The following is a 23,127-nucleotide window of genomic DNA, read 5'->3' as shown; positions in this document are numbered from 1 at the left end:
CTTTTTCGTCCGACTATTCTAAAAAATTTTTAAAAAAATGATAATAAAAAGTACCATGGTTTAACGCATATTTTATTTCATAGTATGAAGTATACTTTTTGATAAAAAATCATAAGGCATGAGATATGATAGGGAATAATTAATATTAAATTTTATAATAAATTTAAATTATAATTTAACTTTTAGTACCACATTCATCGAAGGCCTAGGATATCGTTTTAAAAAAAATTTTCACTTACAAACGTTTATGATTCTGATATGAAGCGATTAATCTTAGATTTTATGACAAATTTAAATCGGATTTAATTTCTACTGCTAACTTTCATGGAAGTCCATAATAATTTTTTTAAAAAAAAATTTCAAGATGTATGATTTTTTAAAGTTATAAATTTATCACAAAATTTAAGGTCAAAATTCTATTAAGTCAGTTTTGTCACAAAATTCAAGTATAAAATTCTATTGTTAAAAGAGTTAATTTTATAATTTTATTATTATTTTAGATTTTTTTTTAATTTTTTATATTAAAATTTTTTCTATTATAAATAGTTATTTTTTACCTTTTAATTTTTAAAAATTTAATAAAAAAATTCGGTTTTTAAATTTTTATTTTCTAAATTTTATTTTAATTAAATTTTATTGGTTAAAATTCCTTAAAAGTCTAAACAGTGTTTGTTAATAGTGTATTTGTTAATAGTGTTTGTTAATAGTCTAAACAGTGTTTCTATTAAATTTTGTTTTAATTAAATTTAATAATTTTTTGAAATGTTATAATAAACTTTTATAAAATTTAAATTTTAACAATCAATGATAAAAAGATCATAATACTAACTGATTTTTTTGAAAATTATAAATTAAATTACATATTTGACTATATATATATATATATATATATATATATATATATATATATATATATATATATATATATATATATATATATATATTAAATGAAAATTGATGAGTAAAATATAAGATCTCTCAAATTTACTCAGATGTACTTACTATTTAATTAAATTTGTGAGTGTAACTTTTTTATATATATTTAGATTTTATTAAATAATTATAATAATCGTTAGTTGTTGTAGTGAGTTATTATAATAATAAATATTAGTTCGGTTAGCGATTAATTAAATATCACAATAAATAATTTTTTATAAATCACTCTTTTAATTATTAAATAATATATTTTACCTGAGTTAAAACATTGAACGTCATTACTTAAAAATTGATCGTCGATGTGGAATAGAATATTTTTTCTAAGGCATTGACTTAGGGCATTTTCTGAAAATTGAGAGGTTACATATAGAGATATTTTTAATTAAATTAAATTATATTTATTATTACTTTTATAATTATTTTATTAATTTTAAATAATTTTAATTATTTTTATTTAATTAGGAATAAAGAATAATAATTTAAATTATTGTTACTAATATTTATTCATAAGAAATATTTTTAAATTACTTGTAAATTCTCATTATAACTATAAATAGAAAATTAAAATATTTATATTATAAAGTATTACTTTTTATAAGACCTTGTAATCTGTATATAAACACAGTTATTTCAATATAGAAGATACAAAAAAATTGCCCATGTTCCTTTACCTCTTTAATTGGCTCTATAGATTCTATTTCCTTACCTAAGACAGTAAAGGATGCCTTTGCCCATTCTGAATGGTGTGATGCAATGCTTGAGGGAGTCAAGACTCTAAATGAAAATCATACTTGTAAACTAGTTGTTTTACCCCCTAGCAAGAAGGCTGTGGGCTGTAAATGAGTTTTTGCTGTCAAAGTTAATCCAGATGGTTCTGTAGTGAGGTTTAAGGCCCGCTTTGTCACTAAAGACTACGCCCGAACCTATGGCGTTGACTACTCTGACACTTTTTCTCCTGTGGCTAAAATGACCTCGATTCGCTTGTTCATTCCCTAGTTGCTTCTCATCATTGGTCTATACACCAGTTAGATATCAAGAATGTATTTTTACATGGTGATCTCCAAGAGGAGGTGTATATGGAGCAACCATCTGGGTTTGTTGCTTAGAGGGAGTATGGAAAAGTTTGTCGTTTGAAGAAATCTTTATATGGATTGAAGCAAAGTCTCTGTGCATGGTTTAGCAAGTTTAGTGAAGGTATTCAAGAATTTAGGTTGAAAAAAAGCAAATGTGACCACTCAGTCTTCTATAGAAATTCAAATACTGATATTATCCTCCTTGTTGTATATGGTCATTACAGGAAATGATAGTACATCGATCTCTTTTCTCAAATCCTTCTTACATGCGAGTTTTCATACTAAAGACTTGGGTCAGCTTAAGAATTTCTTGAGAGTCGAAGTCTTGAGGAGTAAAAAGAAAATTTTTCTGTCTTAAACAAAGTATGTCCTTGACTTATTTGCAGAAACTGAAAAGTTAAGAGCTAAACATTGTAGCTGATAAATGACTAATTAGACTCCGTCAGGAGTTTTAACCAATATTGTTTGGCTAATACGAAATAAGAGATTAATGATAGGCTAGAAGACGAAAAGTCTTATTGAAATTCCTCAAAGATTGAAAAGTGAGTTTCTAATAGCCAAGGGAGGCTATTTATAATAGAAACAAAACTCTAATATGCAAAATTATGAAAATACCCAAAATATCCAAAAAAATAATTAAAATGCAAAATTGACCCCTAAAAGATGAAATTTTCATATCGAACTTTGTGACAGGCCTATGGCCCTCTCACACTTTTAAAAGGCGTGCGTCTCGAATTTCCCTTCCCGAAAAGCTATCGTGGGTCTCTATCAGACGTCGGCAGCAAAAGTTAGGCATAATCCAAATTTGTCGTAAAGTCTAAGGCTAATTACTCTATGTCAGTAGCACACCAATGATTCCTAGTATATGTCTCACAAAATTGATGGCGACCCCTATGATGACCCATAAAGGTACAGAAGGTTGGTTAAAAATTAAACTATCTTACGTGATGACTCGTCCAGATATTGCTTTTGTAGTAAGCGTTGTAACCCAGTTCATATCTACACCTACAGTGAAATATTGAGTCGCTCTAGAACAAATTCTATATTATCTAAAAGGGACCCCTAGACTCAGTATACTCTACAATGATCATGGGCACACTATAGTTGAGTGTTTTTCATATGCTGATTGGGTGGGATCCAAAAATGATAGAAGGTCAACTATAGGCAACTATGTGTTTGTTGGAGAAAATCTAGTGTCTTAGAAAAATAAGAAGCAAAATATGATATCCAGATCCAGTGCCAAGTCAGAATATATACAAGACCATGGCTCAATCCACTTGTGAGATTCTATGGATAAATCATCTGCTGAAAGAAATTGGTTTGGATATTATATCACCCGCAAAACTTTAGTATGATAATCAGGCTGCTCATCACATTACTTCCAATCCAATATACCACGAACAGACTAAACATATTGAAGTTGATTGCTATTTTATCCGTGAGAAGATTCAAGAAAAGTTAATTTTTACCAATTATGTGAAGATAGGAGAGCAATTTGGTGATCTACTCACCAAAACTTTAAATGGATCTTGAATAGAATATCTTTGCAACAAGTTGAGCATGATAAATATATATGTTCTAACTTGAGGAGAGTGTTAGAGTATGAACATAATCTGTATATAATTAAAGAAGATTACATAATTATAGGCTAATTGATACTATAGATTGATAGAGAATTCTTAGGAGTTATAAAAAGGCCTTGTAATCTGTATATAAACACAGTTATTTCAATAGCGAAGACACACAGAAATTGCTCAATTGTTCTTTGTCTTGTTACAATAAAGATTATAATATAAATTTTATAATTTAGTTCTATAATAAGGTATTAAAATTATAATAGTATAATATTATATATGGAAATTTTAAATAGATAATTAATTCGATCAATTTCTAATATATTATTTTTACATGTATAAACCAATTTGTAACAATGAAATTCAGAAAAATATAAAACCAAAATAGAGAAAAATAATCATATTTCCACCCAGCTCCCTAAAAAAGAATAACTAATAAAAATGTGATATTACAATAAATATATGAGATATATATGGAAGAAAGTTTTTTTTTTGGTCTGATGTGTCGATATATAATTTTTTTTTGTCTTTTTTAAACTATTTTTTGATGGTGAGGATTAATTTTTAAAATTCATTATTTGAAAAAGTATGATGATCAACACATTCTGATAAATTCATCTTCTTTTAAAGGTATTTATATAAGTGGTATAAAAATAAAAGCTTATTTATATGATGATAATGATAGAGTTATTTTATCTTAAGATGTGATTGATTTAATTTAGTCTAGAGATTATAAAGACTACAACTGATAAATTTTATTTTAGTTTACAATTAATTTTAAATTAAAAGTTTTAAATAATAATAAATTTATTTATTATTTTTTAATCAATCAAAATAAAAATAATTTATAATAAATATAATTATTTTAGACAATTTTATTATGTGATTTTTCACTCACTTTGATATATAATATAAATTATATTGTAATATATTATAAAATTTTATTTTTCTTAGCATATTATAGTATGTTACTTTTTATTAGTATTATTATAAATATTTTAATAATTTTTACAAAATTCACTTAATTAAATGAAAAAAAAATATATGAAACCTTTATTAGTCAGTCAGAATTATATTTTTTAAAAAATTTTGAATTATAATAAAATAATTACAAGAATTTAAATTGTATATAAACTTTACCAGTCATTTAATTAATAAAATTCAAATTAAAATAGGTTGAATTTTTTAAAACTTTTTTAAACCATTTGAATTTTTTAAAACGTTTTTGAATCATTCATCCAATAAAATTATTATTTTTTATGAAATTTAATCTCTATATAATTTTAACTAAAATTATCTATTAAAACAGTCTAATCAATAAATAATAAGGATATTTAAATAATATGATATAATAATTATTTTAAATATTTTATTTTATTTTTGAGCATTTAAATAATATTAAAATTAGTTTAAAATTAGAATAATTTTTAAAATTAAAACAAACTCTTTCGAATATTATTTTAGACTAAGCAATAAAACTATAAGAATATTTAAATAAATTTAGGATATTTTCCTCCCTCACACATTTATATATATTATAAAATTATAAATTATGAAAGGATATTAGTATTTTAAAAATTATAAATATTTTTTGTTATTTTAAATTAGGAAGTGAATTTTATTACTAATATGTGACGCATTTTTATATTTTTCTTTGTTTTCCATAAAAAATAAAAACTAAAACTTCTTAGAAAAATGGAAAATTATTTTTCATAAGTTAAAATTTCTTTTACTATGAATACCTCAAAAACAATCTTTAAAATTAGCATTATCTAATTCTCTCAAATTATCAATTCTCACAGTTCTTAAATTCTCTATTAAACTTCTTAAAAAAAATCTCCATTAAATAATTAGAAAACACCACAAGTTATTCTTGATAAGTTAATTAAGTATGGAGTGAGGAAATTTATATTAGAACGCCATAAGTTTGAACTTTGATAAGTTGCTAAATATGGAAGCACAAAGAATTAACCATCTTTACAATGGAGAACATAAATTCTGAGAAATATCAAATCTTTACTTCTTAACTTGTTCTCCCCTACATATAAAATAAGAACTATTTATAGTCAAATATCACCTAATCCTACTTAGAATAGAAAACAAAACAAATCCTAATTGAAATAGGAAAATAAGACAAATTCTAGTTAAAATAGGAAAATATAAGGTAATCCTATTTAAATAAGGAAAACTATATATAATCCTACTAATTTGACTCTTAATCTATATAAGACTATAAATGACATCAAAACACACTAAAATATTTCATATATGAATTTCCAAAATTGAATTTATAATGGTTGAAACTGGACCCACGAATTTTAAGTAAATAAGCCCATTTCTTTTTTTTTTTTGTCTTCCAAACATGGTACTCAGCATGCATAATTCAACTTCTCTTTGATTCCTCATAATTTCTTGCTTTCCTAGTTGAGTACTCAAAGAATATCACAATGTTCTTACACTTCAAGCTTTTGAAAAGTATTGCCTCCTTGTGCATGCATCAATATTTCCTATCTTACACTTCATTTAGCAATAAATAACTTTAAATATTGTATTCCACATTGCAAAAAATGAATGGATAAGGAAGTTACATATATATTTATAGATGCTATGTTTTTGCTTGAAGAGCTTCATAGTTATCAAGAAAATTTACATGAAGCAAAGTTGGAGATAAAGAGGTTTTTTGCTAAGAAAAGAGAAGAGAAGAGATAGGAAAGAGGAGGATGGAGAAAGAAAAGGCTAAAGTTCCAATTTTAACTTTCATAGAGATTTTAATTGAAGAGGAAGTTGTAATGCATGAGTTTAGTGAAGTTGTTGCTGAAAATTCCATTATTGAGCTTAAAGAAGAGGTTGTGAATGATGGTGTACATGGGGAGGACATGACTAATGAGGTGGAGGAGGCGAATAGGGCTGTTTTGGAAGTTGTAGAGGAGAATGAGTCACATCCATATGATCTTTCTATGCCTAATATTATTATGCATAGTTCTTTTATTCTTGATGCACATGTTGTTGATGAGAAAATCCACGAAAAGAGTTTCATGCTATTTCCACCTATTCAAGAAGAGGTCTTTGAATATATATTAGTTCCTAAAGCTTCCATTCCTGATAAGAACATGAACAAGATTCAAGGATAAATCTTTTCTAAAGAAGGAATGAATGATATGGTTCCAATAGGACAGATTTGCAACAATAGTGTGGAGCAACCTTATATCATTTAAATAGGTCTAAAAGGAGTTTAAAATTATATTCATATGATCCAAGTACACTAAGAGCATGCTTCCAATCATATGGGGTAGATTTAGTGCAACACTTGCAATTATGGGTTAAAGGAACATAATCAAGCCTATGGGCCAAAGCGACACAAAGGGAAGCCTAAGTGAAGATCAATGAAAGCTTTTATAAAGATTTAAGTCCATTGGGCCTACTTAAAAGGTGTACAAGTCCATCAAACCAAGTGGATATATTTGAAAAAATATGTGCAATTTATGTGCAACTTAAGGAGTATGTGCACAATTCATAGGTAGCCTTGGGAACATGTTATACATTTTATTTGGCCTTAATGTTGTATTTTGTTAGCCCATTTGTTTGAATTAAGCTTATACTATCTTATTTGCTTTAGTATTACTAGTTTAATTGTTTGAGCCTTAGTATGCCACCCCCTTGCTATGGGCTATTAAATTTGGCCAACCTTGTTTAGGAACTTTAGGGTTTAGTTTATGCTCATTTTCAAGCCGTCCTTTTCATAGGAGAACTTTTCAATCAAAATTCAGAATTGTTCATAATATTTGCATGCCTTTATTATTGTGAGTGTGAGAGTGTGAGATTGCATTCTTCTAGTTGTATCAAGAATCAAGGTAAACTTATGAATTCAATTGTGGCGTTCGTTTTGTTTCTCTAATATTCAATTATTCGTGTTCTTGCTGTCCTTTACATTGGGTGCAATAGAGAGGAGTTTTTTTATTTTTTATTTAATTATATCTTTGGAGATATTCCATCTTGTCATAGAGTTCTTGGACTTGATATATAGGGTTCCGCGTCAATTGGTATTAGAGCTAAAGATTAAGATAAATTCTTATTTATTTTAGTTTAAGGTAGTTTTTTTTTTATTTATGGAGTTTCATTCCTAGTCAATTTGATAAAAAAATAAAAAAATTAAAAGAAGAAGAAAGAAAATCGAAAAGAAATAAAAAAGAAGAAGAAAGAAAATAGAAAAGAGAAAGAAAGGAAGAAGAAGAAGAAAGAGAATCCTTGACTTGTCTTATTGAATTTGCATTTCTTATTCTTGTTGAAGTAGGAATTGAGGTTTTTTATACCTAAAAAGGAAAAAAAAATTGATTCTTTTTACCCCTAATTTTCATATTTTTATTGTTTTAGGGCTATTTGGATTGACTCTCTCTTGTTTTAATCAATTTGATGTCATATTTAATCACCCATATACTTGTATATGTTTAGAGTTTAAAATAATTTTTTTTGATACAAAATAATTAATTTGGCTCCAAATTTAATTATACATGAGAATTTTGATTTAGTGCAGTTAATGTAGGTATTATTGCTTTTTTGCTTTGTTTGGTAGAAATATGTTAGATTCAATATTTGATTTGCTTTGTAGTAATTCAAATTTTTACATTTTGGCCTAAATTGTCAATTTCTTAATTCTTGTTTGCTGAAATTTTTTGAGTTTTACCATCTTTGTTTCTTTTACACTGTTAGACTGTTATTTGATTGTGATTATACTCTAAGTTGATATCATCAAGTAGTGCATAGTCTTGTGGTTGTGCTACCATCCATTTTGTCTTGTGTCTTCTTTCTAGTGTGTTTGAGCTTACTTTTCTTTGTTAGGGTTTTATGATTGATAGGGTGGAGGAGACAAATGGTACTATTTTGAAAGTTGTAGAGGATAATGGGTTACATCCACATAATCTTTCTATGACTAATATTGTTATGCCTAATTCTTTTATTCTTGATGTGTAGGTTGTTTATGAGAATATCCATGAAGAGAGTTTCATGCTCTTTCCATCTATGCAAGAGGAGGTCTTTGAAGATGTATTGGTTCCTAAAGCTTCCATTCCTGACATGAACATGAGCAAGATTCAAGGATGAATCTTTTTTAAAGAATGAGGGAATTATACGAATCCAATAGGGTATATTTGTAATAATAGTGTGGAACAACCTTATATCATTCAAATGAGTCTAAAACGAGCTCAAAATAATATTTGTATGATCCAAATACACTTAGGGTGTGCTTCAGTTCATATGGAGCAGATTTGGTGCCATACTTACAATTATAGGCTGAAGGAACATAATCTAGCCTATGAGCTGAAACTACACAAAAGAAAGCCTAAAGTGAAGATCAATGAAGGCTTTTATGAAGATTCAAATCCATTGGGCCTAATTATAAGGTGTACAAGTCCATCAAACCAAGTGGGCAGATTTAAAGAAACATATGTAATACATGTGCAACTTAAGAAACATGTGTAAGGCATGTGCACGACTCATAGGAAACCTTAAGGGGACGTGTTATACATATTATTTGGCCCTCAATGATGTATTTATTTAGCCTGTTTATTTGAGTTAAACTTATGCTATCTTATTTACTTTAGTATTGCTAATTTAGTTGTTTGGACCTAGTTTCTAGGCCTAGTTTCTAGGCCTTAGTGTGCTGCACCCTTGCTATGGGCTATTAAATTTGGCCAGCCTTGTTTGGATATTTTAGGGTTTAGTTTATCCTTATTCTCTTAGGGTTAGATTTAGTTTCTCTATATAAATTTCAGTCTTCCTTTGCATTGGAGAACTTTTCAATCAAAATTCAGAGTTATTCATGCTTTGTTATTGTGAGAGTGTGAGATTGCATTCTTTCAATTGCATCAAGAATCAAAGTAAACTTATCAATTCAATTGTGACATTTGTATTATTTCTCTAATCCTTAATTATTAGGGTTTTTATTATCCTTTGTGTTGGGTGCCATAGAGGGGAGTTTATAATTGTTCTTTGGAGTTATTCTATCTTGTCATAGAGTTCTTGGGGTTTTGCATCAATATTTACATGTTTTTATTACCTCCAAACTTAATTTGATATTTATTGCTCTTTTACATATTCAAGGTTAATGATAAGTAAAGAGAAAGCATGCTACAAAAGGGAGTATTACTCTCCCTTTTCTTCTACTTCTATTTCTTTTGTGCTTTAATGATATATATCTTGAATAAATTGAATATAGTATTCAATTTAGATTTGGGAGAATGCTAATTGTCTATATTAGTGGCCACTTTCACTTGCTTAACATACATTTGGGAGAATTATTCATGCTTTGACATTTGTGATTCTTTAGATAAAGTTTTATACAAAAGATAGCTACTTTGCTTCTCCAATCTCATAGTTAACCTTGTTAATTTTTTGATACAAAGTATAAATGATATACTTGGGAGAAATGAGATAGAAAACTTTTATTTTATATACTCTTGAAACATCCGAATAGATATTATTCGTTTCATTTGTATAAATAAACTTTTTGTAGTAATTGAGTAGCAGCTTTTAATGAAAAAAAAATAGCACAATCTACTAGGCTGATTTGAGCCACTAGTAACTAGGGGCATGCATGAATCCTATGTTTGCTTTTATGTCAATGGTAGCTTGAGTTATGAGTATGCAACGCACTTTGAGTTCATGAGTTACTTAGTAACCAGGTGCCAGCATCACTAATGTTTGCATTCCCGTAGAATGCAATTGATAACTTAAAGAAGAGTGTCTAATAAAAAGTTGATCGAAAAAGACAGAAAAATCAATTTTATATTTTAATATGCTCCATTTACTATAAATTATTTAGTTTCATGAATTATTTACGTAGTACAAAATTCTTATTGTTGGAAGAGAAAGTGCCCTATATATCTCTTGAGTGTATTGTTTGTATTAGCTTATATGAATTAATATAGTTACTCATGAGATTGGATGGTCGAAACAATGTTTAAAAAAATAAAAAAAGAAGCATTTTAGCTATTGATTGTATGATATATATGCTTAGGTATGATCAAATTTTTAATAATCAGTTATCGATTTGCATTAATTGTGGATTAATGCGTTAAGCTATGGTCTCATTGGGATGAGAAATGATATTTATATGTCTAGATCATTAATACATTTATATTTTTCCAATTCTTTTATGAGTTTGCATTATCTTTTAAGTGTTACACTTTTTGGAAGAGCCCTTTTGATATTTTCATCTTATTTTTTGCTTGAGGACAAGCAAAAGTTAGGGTTGAAAGTATTTGATGTGATGAATTTTTACATTTATTTTTAGCACTTTCAAACACAATTTTATAGTCATTTTCTATTTTTTATGTCAATTTTTATTTGGTAGATATTAATTTAAAAATTTTTAACTTTTATTAATATTCTTTGTTCCTAGATAAAATTGGGATTATTTTGAAGATTTTGGAGGTCAAAGAGGCGGAATGTTGTCTTATGCTTAGGCCATGAAAATCAACAAAAACTTACAACTAGGCCATGAGGAGCAAAGAAGAGAGGAGGAAAAGGAAAACCGAATGTCTCACGGCTAGGCCATGAGAAATGAGTCTAATGCACGGTCTAGCCGTGAGAGGCACTAAACGCCCGATTTTCACCCTGTTTGACTCTGAAATCTAGGTATGGAGTGAGGAGAGTTAACTTTCTAGCCCCCAAGAATATATAAGCATTATTTTCTCTCATACAACAGGGGGAGCCACTATAGAAGTCTTTCAAAACCCCCTTTTTCAACCGCCACTCTCTACAACAAGGGAGAAGAAGGGTGTTTTTATGGAAAGATGAGCAATTAATTCAAGAGATTGAATTTGAAGCTTGCTTTTCCCTGTTGGATTTTTTTTCTTCTCTCTTAAACTCTATTTTGTTAATATTATTTTGTATTTTATTATAGAGATTATAAATTTTATAATTTTTGTTAGTAATTTTAAACTCTTGTATGTTTAACTTTTAATCTAGAGTATTTAATGTAGGTTGAACCCAGAGATGGAGGGAGAGGGGGCCAAGGGGGCCATGGGCCCCTGAATTTTTGTAAATTTTTTTAAGGGTATTAGTATAATTTTACACTAAACCCTAATAAAATAAAACCTACCACTCTTAAATATTTTTTCCTATTAAATTTTCCTCCTACAACTCTATTTACACCCTTGTATCTTCTTTTCTTTCATCATTTTTCAGCCTACAAAATTTTATTTTAATCATCTATCTTTATTTTTCAAGTCTCCTACTTGACATATTTAATTAGGATCAAGGTTATTTATGATTATTCATATAATTTTTCTTTAAATTTTAAATAAATAAAAGAATAATTAATATAAGTGCTTGAAGTTTTTAAAAATTTATTAATTCATCCCTATTTTAAAACTAATCAACTATAAAAACGCGTTTATATTTTATAAACTCAAATTCATTCTTTTTATTAGAAAATGCATTAACATATTTTTAAATATTTATATTATTTAGTCACTATAATTTTAATTATATGTATTATTTAGTTTTTACAAATTTAAAATTTATACTATTTAATATATCTAATCAAGATTATAGCGGCACATTTTAATTGAATGATTTTAATATAAGAACGAACTATTAAATTTTAAAAAAAATCATAGAATCTCCCATAAATAAAACTCCAATAGTCCCATATCCAAATACTATTTTTATAATAGTCATCTTTTTTTTTATTCTTTTCTAATCTAGAAATTAAAAAATTTGTTTATAATCTTTAAGATTTTAACTTCAAGTTTAGAGAAATTATTCATTCATTATTTATTTATTTATGTGCACTTTTTTTATCATTAAGAAGTTATTATTTTTATTTATTTTTATTTATGTGACTAAAATTATATGTTAGACTATTTAAATTTAAGAAAATAAATTTTAAATTTTTAAAAAGTTTTATGAATATTTAATAGTTAGATCATTTAATGAATTTCATAAACTATTTAAATTTAGGAATATAAATTATAAATCTATAAAATATGAGTGTAATAGATAATGAGTTAGATTATTTAAATTTAAAAAATTTAAAATATAGATAAAATTTAATATTTCTATAAATTATAAATTAGACTATTAAACTTATAAAATAAAAAAATCTAAAAACTCCATATTTTTTATCTTTGATGTAGACAAAATGATTCAATTTGTAAAATTTTTTATGTAAATATTTTTTCAATTACTCTACTTGAACTTGATTTTTTAATTTAAGAATTTTTTTTATATGTATGTATATATATTTTTTTCTTAAAAAGTAAATAGAATCAAGGGTATGATAAAATAGAATTAGACCCCTAAATAAGATTTCTGCATCCGTCACTGGTTGGAGATTAGGAACTCAAATACAAACTGTCATTTCTGTTAGGGTTTCACTGGAGATTTTTTTTTTAAATATATTAATTAGAAAAATGTTAAAATTTAATTTAAATTTAAAATTAATGTTTTAGAAATAAGAATGTTAAATTTTTTTTTAGTTTTTGAATTTTTTATTTGAAAAATAGTGTTGGTTTTCAATTACAATATTAAAAAGTCATTCTCATTGTGTTTGGAACATTCTTTAAACAAGAAAAGAAAACAATGAGAGGAAAATATGGGAGGTAAAAGAAAGTGATGACAAGTTATTTTCTCAAGGAAAATAAAAGAGGAAATTTGTTTATTTTCTTTAACAATGCCGGAGATTATGCATTTGACAAGTCTCATGGATTATATGGGTTAAATGCCAGAGACTAAAACCAATCAAATTTTTCAAATTAAATCCAACAACAAAAGACAAAAACAGAATATAAATATAAACCAAATGTAGTAATGAAACTGTCTATATAGTAAATGCGTATTTCATCCATTACAGAATTAAGGACTATACAAGTTATCAATGGAATTTTAACACTTGCATTTGGATCCATTACAATAAAAAGAGACGTGTTGAAATCAAATCTTGGTAGATATCTTTATAAGAGTTACTTTCATATGAAAATGAGTGAGGGAGAATCCATGGTAGAGATCCATTAAAAACAAGCAAATAAAATAAAGGATGAAAACAAACCTTTCTCTCTACCTAAAGGCGGGAAAGAAAAATAGATAACTCGAATGGAAAATAAAATAAACACCGAAGAAACACCAAAATCATAACCGAAACTCTTGTCAAAATGCTACTTGCATGCTACTCACATGCCACACACTCGGATGATTTCGCACTTCTTCCCTCATGCGCACTCTCTCTCTCTCTCTCTTTCTCTCGCTCTCAAGAAGTTTGGATAGTATTAGATGATTAGGTAATAAGTCGGTGAAACTATTCACCGCATAATTAAGGTAGCTATTTTTTTATACTAATTTTATCATTTAAATTTCAGGCTTTATGTAATGTTTTTGTAGTTTAGACTGTATAGTTGAACTTATTATACTAAGTTTTCTTTAATAAATATTTAATAAAATATTATTTGAGAAAAATAAAATTTGATTTTTAAATAATACAATGTATATTTTGCTTTTGTTTTTATAAATAAAGTATATTATTATAAGGATATAAAGATAATATTTTTGATTTATTGTTCACAACTTTTTTTTTATTTGGAGGGGAAAATTGTTTATAAGGTCCTATCCGCAACTTATTTTTCTCTTCTTCTAATAATCAAACAGTGATACAGAAAATTCTTTTATTTTTCACTTTTTCTTTTCTTTTCTATTTTCCTCTTACTCAAATAATAGTTGATACTTTTGATCCAATTCATATTATAAGACGGGTCTTTTGATAATGAAAAATACAATTTTTTTAGTTTGTTTGTTTGTTGAACTCTATTTTATATACAAATATCATTTTTAATTTTTTAAGTCATTAAGAAAGTCTTGTTATATTATCCTAATCCATAGTTACATTGGAATGTTAAAGAGTAAAAAGGAATAAATCATTTGTATTTGGAAAATGAAGAACTTGACTAGATGTATTAAACTTTTCATCCAATTAAGAAACAAATATGTTATCATTAATATGGTATTAAATTTTACATTAGCCAGTTCATATGGCTACATATTAGCTATGTTAATTATGCTAAATTGAGAGTAAATGGAACAATAAAAATGTCAAAGTAAATAGTAATAATAAAAAAACTATGGCAGCATATGGCTTAACTCAAGCAAAGAAGTGGATAACTAAGCTCAATGGGCAATGATTTAGGGAGTGGAGTGTTTGACATTGAGGTTGGAAGTTAAAAAAATATTTTTTTGAAAAAGTATTAATTTAAATATTCTTGAAAAAAAGCAGTTTGAGAAAAGTTGTTTTGTTATTTTATATTATCGTGATTAAATTATATAAAAAATAATTATAAATTATCTTTTAATATTTTTAAACGATATTTTTAAGAAAATATTTTTCTCAACTGCAGTTCCAACAGTAATTTCAAAAATATTTCTAAACATGCTTGACAGACAAAGACAAGAGAGCTTATTTATCAATATCTTCTTAGTTGATAGGCTTATCATGTTTTTAGAAAAATGAAAAGCGCAAAACTTTCATCAAACATCTTTTGCTCCTAAGATCCAAGGTCTCATGAGTTTTTCTTATGATTCATAGTGGTTTATGCTTGAACTTTGTAATCAAATTGTTGAACTGCATGAACCCAATTAAATACCAAGTTTCAATTAAGGGTTTTTTTTTTTTTAATGATGAAATCAGCAAAATTCAAGTGAATCTAAGGATTCCACACTGAAATCAAGCTCTAACCTGGAAAGCTATTCGGAGGCAAAAAAGTGATAAAAGAAGAAGTTTGTTTTGGCATATGGCCATTAAAAGCAGCTCTTCCACATTTTGACGTTTTCCTGAGGGGCAATGATGCAATATTTTTCGGAAATAGTACTAGAAAATCTAGTTCCAAGCTTCTCAATGGGGGCTTTTTGTAAAATTAGAGTCGAGAGTACTTTTATTTCCGGATTTAGGGTTGGAAAGATTTTATTTGCGATTTTGGGGTTCGGCTGCCACGTGACAACTGAAAAGGACGCCTGGCGCCACTTTAAGTGGCGCCAGACTTTTTTTTTTTTTTTCTTAAATGTGGTCTGGCGCCACTTAAAGTGGCGCCAGATATTTTTATTTTTAAATTATTTTTTTTTATTTTTAATTATTAATATATTATAATAAAATATTTATATTATATTAATTTTTTATTTATATTATATTTTTATAATAATAAATATTTTTTATAATTTTAATATATTAATATTTAAAAAATTTTATTATTAATATTTAAATAAAAAATTACTGGAATTATATTTTAAAATTATAAAATTGATATTATATTGCGATTAGATGGATAAATTTTTTTATTATTTTAATATATTAATACAGTAATTCTGTAATTAAATAGTATCAATATTTTTATACACGTTTAATATTATTTTATAATTTTATAAAATATTAAGACTAATTATAAATAATTATTATATTTTATAAAAATATTTTTAATATGTAAGAATATTATAAAAATTAATAGTAAAGTGATTCCACACAAAAATATTTAGAATTATAATATTATACTGCTATTAAATCTGTATAAGATAGCTTTATTGAATTAATTACTTAATTTAGTTATTTTTTATTTTTAATAAATTATAAGCAATTCGTATAAAATATTTAAAATTATTATATTATTTTATTATTAAATATTATATGAGAACTGAATTGTTTATAATTTATTAAAAAAAATTAATTAATTAATTTAATCGCAAAATAAATTAATTAGATCTATTATATTTAATAAATTATAAATAATCAAGTGATCGTATATAATATTTAATTATTATTTTTTATTAATTATTTAAATTACATTATTGTTTATAATTATAAAAATAAATAAATATTAATATTTAAAATTATAAAAATTAAATTTACTTTTTATTAACTACTATTTAAAATTATAGAATATTATTATAGGCCACTTAAATGTTTAGAATATTATTATAGACCACTTAAATGTTGTATGCGATCACCTGATTGTTTATAATTTATCAAATATAATAAATTTAATTAATTTATTTTAAATTAGATTAATTAATTATTTTTTTAATAAATTATAAATAACTCAATTCTCATATAACATCTAATAGTAAGATAATATAATAATTATTTATAATTACAATAATTATTTATAACTACGCTTAGTATTTTGTAAAATTATAAAATAACATTAAACGTGTACAAAATATTTATATTATTTAATTACAAAATTAATGTATTAATATATTAAAATAATAAAAAAATTTATCACTCGATAAATATATACGATATGATTGAATTATTTTTATACATCTAATCGCAACATAATATCAATTTTATAATCCTGAAATATAATTCCAGTAATTTTTTATTTAAATATTAATAATAAAATTTTTTAAATATTAATATATTAAAATTATAAAAAATATTTATTATTATAAAAATATAATATAAATAAAAAAAATAATATAATATAAATATTTTATTATAATATATTAATAATTAAAAAATTAAAAAAAATTAAAAAAAAAAAAGTCTGGGCGCCACTTTAAGTGGCGCCAGACCATATTGAAAAAAAAGAAATAAAGCCTGGCGCCACTTAAAGTGGCGCCAGGCTCTGGCGCCTGTCAAAGAGGCGCCAGGCAATCTTTTCGGCTGCCGCGTGGCAGCCGAACCCCAAAATCGCAAATAAAATTTTTCCAACCCCAAATCCGGAAATAAAATTTGCCCGGACCCTAATTTTGCAAAAAGCCCTCTCAATGGCCAGTGGACACACAACCGTAAAGAATGTCAATCCCACATCGGCCAGAATTAAAACTCCTTAATATTTTATGTTTCCAATGCAAGAACAATGGAAATCGCCGAGCTCAGTAACGTGGGCTTGTAACCCAAGTGGGGGCTCTAAGGTGTTGGAACGTTGCTCGAGCACATATGGCAGGATCAGGCTTGGCTAATTTCTGGCTTGCCCGTTCCAAGCTGAGAGTTAAACCATGGGACCTGGGCGAAGGCTTGGGTCTCCTAGTTTCTAGAGGAGAGGGTAATGCGTGAGGCTGGCTTCACAGAGCAGCGACTACCTCTCGCTCTCAGCAGTGGAAGGATAACAGGTCAGTGTCATCCTGGTCCATATGGCTAGATGGGCTGTGCTAACTGGACCATTACTTTTTTTCCCATTCAAATTTTATTTTTTATTAAAAAAAACTGAACAGCTCACAATTGCTACATGATAGCCTGCTGAAAGATCTAGATGGTCTGCAGCAATACATTGCGCTTTCATTTCCTGAAAGTATACGATCTAGGATTCAAGATTCTAATCCTAAAACACTGCAGTAATACATTGCTGCTTCTAATTGGGCCAAGATGATAACCTGCTGAAAGTCCTTGGCCATCATTGAAGCTTGTATCAAGATCACTCAAAGCAAAAATGTCACCGTACGAGCATACGTATCCTACTCATTTTTTAGTTCTTAAGATTTTCTGCAGCTATAAAAGGGATTATTGATCCAAGTCCAGATCACTCAAAGCAAAAATGTCACCGTACGAGCATACTTATCCTACTCATTTTTTAGTTCTTAAGATTTTCTCCAGCTATAAAAGGGATTACTGATCCAAGTCCTTGACAGATTTGGACACCTAGTTTCAACTGCTATAAATAAATTGTGAAGCTTTGTGGTAGTTCTAAATCAATGGCAATCTAAACAAGTCTCTCTTCTACTTCTCCTCCTAAAAGAATATGCCTCGAGGATTCTTCCACTGTTAAACCAAATGATCTGAGCTTCTCCCTGAACTGCTCCATTTGATCCCCGTTGACCAGTGTCGGCCAGACATCCTAATAATCCGACTTGTCGATTGACCTGTCCGAAGTCTTGACGACTTGCCGATCTGTGGTGGTTCAATACTTGATTTGTGTGCGAATATCTTTTCTTTCCTTCTTTGTCTTATGTAATATAGAAAATTTAGTTTGTACAGCGTAGGAAGATTGGCCGGGTGAACCTGGTGTATATATTGTCACTTTCCTATCAATAAAAGGGAAAGGATTTTTGTTCCCAAATTGTATTTCATCTAATCTATGACTTACATATTAAAGGAGAAAAAACACTGAACAACTCAGAATTGCTATTGATATTATCATTCTAACCTCAAAACAAATTTCTTGGCTTCCCCTTTTTAGTAAAAATAACTGTAATGTGACAATTGAATAATTAGAAATTATATGTCCCACAGATAGCTGAACAAAATATAAACATTCCTTTCCTTTTTAATAGAATCAATCTCAGTTGGTAGTGTAAGCCGTATAGAATAAAGCAATGCATCGTGCACTACCGATACCCTTCAAAAGCTCTAGATGATCTGTAGCAATACATTGCGCTTTCATTTCCTGAAAGTATAGGATCTAGGATTCAAGATTCTAATCCTAAAACACTGCAGTAAAACATTGCTGCTTCTAATTGAGCCAAGATGATAGCCTGCTGAAAGTCCTTGGCCATCACTGAAGCTTGTATCAAGATCACTCAAAGCAAAAATGTCACCGTACGAGCATACGTATCCTACTCGTTCTTTAGTTCTTAAGATTTTCTTCAGTTATAAAAAGGATTACCTTGACAGATTTGGATACCTAGTTTCAACTGCTATAAATAAATTGTGAAGCTTTGTGGTAGTTCTAAATCAATGGCATTCAAAACAAGTCTCTCTTCTACTTCTCCTCCCAAAAGAATACGCCTTGAGGATTCTTCCACCGTTAAACCAAATGGTCCTAATGATCCGACTTGTCGACTGACCTGTCCAAAGTCTTGACGACTTGCCGATCTATGTTGGTTCAAAACTTAATTTGTGTGCATTCCCAAATTGTGTGAAGGGCAAGGATTTTCATTCTCAAATTGTGTGATTCTCTAAATTTTATATTTTCTTGGCATTCCATTGCAGAATCGCATGTGCCTTAGACACCATGGCTCTGCTCCCTGCAGGCAACAATCAAGGACATCACGTGGATACTTATTGCTTCTTTAGTCTCCAAGATAATAAAATATATTAGATCCAGGACATTGATAAACCGGAAGATATTTGGTGCATTGGGTCGTCTCATGGGTGATTAGTGCTTTTGGATTATGAAGCAAAACCTTTTTTCTCAACCTAGTCATGGCCATGGACCAGTTCCAGTTTAGAACCGTTCAATTTATTTTTTGAACCAAATCCGAGTCTGATTTAAAATGTTTGTCTTTCAATTTCTTAACGGTTTTGGTCAGGTTCTAATGCAGTTTTAAAACAGTCACAGTTGTTATTTTTTACGGTTTTGGTTTCAATTAAATTCAAATTATAAACGGTCAATCTGATTTCGATTTAAAAAAAATTAAAGTAAAAAAAAAATAAAATATAAAAAAATAAATATGTCTTAAATATTATTGAATATATATTTTATTAAATAAATAAATTGTAAAATGAATCTATTTACATGATATAAAAAATAAAATAATATACATATAATATAAAAATAAAATAATATTATATTATATTTAAATGTAAATAATATTTTTTTACAAGTTAAAAATAAATTTAAATTTATTTGATAATTTAACTTGTTTATACATCAATTTTAAGTGATATAATTTTTAAAATGATTTATTTAAAAAATAAAAATCAAACTTGAAATCAAATTCGAACCGTCAGATCTGATTTCGATTCTGGTTCACACAAGGGAAAACATAATCGCCCTCCTAATCTAAGGTTCCTCTGGTTCAGAAACTAGAACTGGTTGACCAATTAGATTTCGACAGGGACGGAGCTGCCATGGCCCCCTGAAAATTTACAAATCATTTAAGGGTATTTAGATAGTTTTACATATAGCAGAAAAAATTATTACAGGTCCTATATATTTAAAAAAATTTATTAATTTATTTTTATTCCAAAATTATTTGATTAAAATATTTTCTACTTTATAATATTAAATTTTTTAATCTTTTTATCAAATAAATCCTTATCCACCTTCCATATTATTTAATTTTAATTATTTATTTTATTTTGTCCATCTCATTTTCTATTTTTTCAATTTAAAAAATTTATTTTTTATTTTTAAAATTTTAACTCTAATGCATAAATTTTTTTCAAAAAGTTATTCATTCATTGCGTAATTTAATTTGATATGCTATTTTTATTATTAAGAAATAATTATCTGACTTAATTAGTTTCTAATCTATTTAAATTTAAAAAATAATTTAATTTTAAAAATATAAATTTAATGGGTAATAGGTTAGATAATTTAAATTTAAAAATACTTAAATACAAATCAAGTATTATTTTCTATAGATAATAGATTAGATTATTTAAATTTAGAAAAATGAAATGAAAATATTATTTTTATAACTAATGGGTTAGATATTTAATTTTAAAAAATAAAATTTATAGTAAATATCATATTAAATTATTATGTTCCTTTAGTCATATTACTTTTTATGGGTTTGCCTGTTATATCTATAGTAGAAAGATTTTTTCTACAATAAATAATATTAAAAGTCGATTTGATAATAGAACAAGAGATAAACTATTGATCGGTTCATTGTTGACTTATATCGAAAGAAGATATATTTGTAAACATTAAAAATGAAGTTGTTATTAATATATTTTAATTAATAAAAAATTAGATAAATTGTAATTAAATTGTAATATTTTATTATTTTTTATAAATTTTTTGTATATATATTTATTTTATATATTTTTTATGGATTATTTATTAAAATCGGGTCCCTTAAACAAATTTTCTGAATGGTCACTGGTTGAACTCTTATTATATTTTGAACTTATGTATTAATTTTTCTTATTAATGTAAATATTTATTATTGCACTTAATACTTTTGAGGTCTATTGTTGCTCAAATGATTTGATTCATAGCTAGTAGTGGGAGGGAATATTGTAAATCGAGTCAAAATAATATATATCTTAGGGATTTTAGCTTGAGAGGAAGCAATATAATTAAATCATTTGAGATTTGAAATTTTTTATAACTTATACTTAATAAACTAATTAAGATTTATGCCACGATTGGAAAATAGGGTTTAAAGGTTAATTGGTATTTTTAATACAATTTGAAAAATAGTATTAAATAGATTAGAGTTATATTTCCTTGCATTAATAATTAAATTGATTATTAAATATAAGTGTTGAATTTGATATTGGATTAAATTCAGTCAATGCTCTTGATATCTATTTTATTGAGTTTTTAATTCTTTTATGTATAGGTATCTCTTGATTTTATTTTTTAGGTTTATTTTAATTTATTAGATTTTGATTTAATCAAGTTAATTCTCACACCATTTCGATAGTCTAAATATTAGTAAAATTAGTATAAATTTTTGTTACTTAATTCCAATAATTGTGGAGATGATATTCACTCATTAATTTATTACTGAAAGCGATTTCGTACATTTGCATATTTTGCTGTTAACAAAATCATAAAAAATAAATTTAAAATCAAATCTCCAACTGCCAAAGATCAGATAACTATAACTAGAATCTGCAACAACTAAAAATCAAATAACAAATTTGAGAAATTTCTACATATCAATATATGTTCTAAAATAATTTGAAAAAGTCAAAATTTGGATGTTTGCAGATAAAGTTTAAAATTTAAACAAATGAAAAATAATAATTTTGTAGCTCTATTCATTCACACAAATAAGAGGAGACAAATCGATGGATTTGAATAGAAATTAATTTTTCAGTGTAATTCCACGCAAGTTAATTGGCCACTTGATTCTTGATTGCAAAGTTAATTGATTGTTGGTTAGGATATTTGTTAGTCTGTAATTGCTGGAAATATTCTGATCTAAGAACACTTGGTGTAAAAACTAGGGAATTGCATGATCTAGCAACATCTCATGCTTTTAAGTAGCTAGGGTTAGATCTCTCTCATTCTTTATGCAATTGACAATTGTTTTGATGCCTAAGACCCAAGGACGTTCCTTGGCAATTTGTTAATTAGTAATTGATTAGAGGACGTTCCCTAATTAATTTAATCATAAGGAGAGACATGGTGGTGAGAAGCGTCTTCCATCCCCATAACTAATCTATTGAATCAATCAAGAAAACCTAACTTTCAATGATCAACCCAAACAACCAAAGTGGATCCATATCTTCAACTAGACTTTTCTCATATTGATTTCCTCTTTTATTTTGATTATTTGCTGTTTTAATTGCTTTCAATAGTTGTTAGACAAATCAATCTCAAAACCCCCCTTTTACTTTTATTGCACTTTACTTTCATTCAACTTTTGATTTACTTGCTTTCTCTTGTGTTTTCAATTAGTTCTCTTGGTCTTGATTGAGAAAAATAAATAGGTAATCAATTCTCTGTGGATTCGATCCTTCACCACTATCTGCAGTTGTAAATTGTTGATAACCAAGAAAGTTATTTTTTACCGGCTTCGACAACCGCACTGTCAAAAATTGGCGCCGTTGCCGGGGAATTGATTTTACTTGTTTGTTTATTTTTCTTTCATGACCAGATCTGAACGCAGTGACACACTTCCCTTTGATCCAGAAATTGAACGCACTCTCAGAAGACTAGGAA

Source organism: Manihot esculenta, unplaced genomic scaffold, assembly GCF_001659605.2.
Source record: "Manihot esculenta cultivar AM560-2 unplaced genomic scaffold, M.esculenta_v8 Scaffold54, whole genome shotgun sequence".
Taxonomy (NCBI): Eukaryota; Viridiplantae; Streptophyta; class Magnoliopsida; order Malpighiales; family Euphorbiaceae; genus Manihot; species Manihot esculenta.
The sequence above is the reverse complement of the archived record's forward strand: the minus strand, read 5'-3'. Positions refer to the sequence as shown.